At 40.6% G+C, this 757-nt stretch overlaps 1 non-coding gene across 1 annotated transcript; it reads right to left on the bottom strand.

Moving 5' to 3' along the window:
* Positions 1 to 311: 311 nt before the first annotated feature.
* Positions 312 to 419, bottom strand: LOC127740838 (small nucleolar RNA R71). Its single transcript, XR_008001694.1, has one exon. It is a non-coding gene; the product is annotated as a small nucleolar RNA R71 (small nucleolar RNA).
* Positions 420 to 757: the final 338 nt, after the last annotated feature.

Below are 757 nucleotides of genomic sequence, written 5' to 3'. Positions count from 1 at the left end.
TAATTCCTGCAATTGGAGCAAACAACTTTGAGCTTAAGCCTCAATTAGTTTCTCTAATGCAGCAGAATTGCAAGTTTCATGGACTTTCATTGGAAGATCCTCATCAGTTCTTAGCTGAATTCTTGCAAATCTGTGACACTGTTAAGACCAATGGGGTTGATCCCGAGGTCTACAGACTTATGCTTTTCTCCTTTGTTGTAAGAGATAGAGCTGGGATATGGTTGGGCTCACAACCTAGGAAAAGCCTGAACTCTTGGGAAAAGTTGGTCAATGCTTTCTTGGCCAAATTTTTTCCACCTCAAAAGATGAGCAAGCTTAGAGTGGAAGTCTAAACCTTCAGACAGAAGGAAGGTGAATCCCTCTATGAAGCTTGGGAAAAATACAAGCAATTGATCAGAAGGTGTCCTTCTGACATGCTTTCAGAATGGAGCATCTTATGTATATTCTATGATGGTCTGTCTGAATTGTCCAAGATGTCATTGGACCACTATGCTGTTGGTTCTCTTCATCTAAAGAAAACCCTTGCAGAAGCCCAGGAACTCATTGAGATGGTTGCAAATAACCAGTTCATGTACACTTCTGAAAGAAATCCTGTGAATAATGGGATGACTCAGAAGAAAGGAGTTCTTGAGATTGATACTCTAAATGCCATATTGGCTCAAAACAAAATATTGACTCAACAAGTCAATATGATTTCTCAGAATCTGACTGGATTGCAAGCTGCATCCGGCAGTACTAAAGAAGCCTCCTCTGAAGG

The sequence above is a fragment of the Arachis duranensis genome, chromosome 7 (assembly GCF_000817695.3).
Source record: "Arachis duranensis cultivar V14167 chromosome 7, aradu.V14167.gnm2.J7QH, whole genome shotgun sequence".
NCBI classification, from domain to species: domain Eukaryota; kingdom Viridiplantae; phylum Streptophyta; class Magnoliopsida; order Fabales; family Fabaceae; genus Arachis; species Arachis duranensis.
The sequence above is the reverse complement of the archived record's forward strand: the minus strand, read 5'-3'. Positions and strand labels throughout refer to the sequence as shown.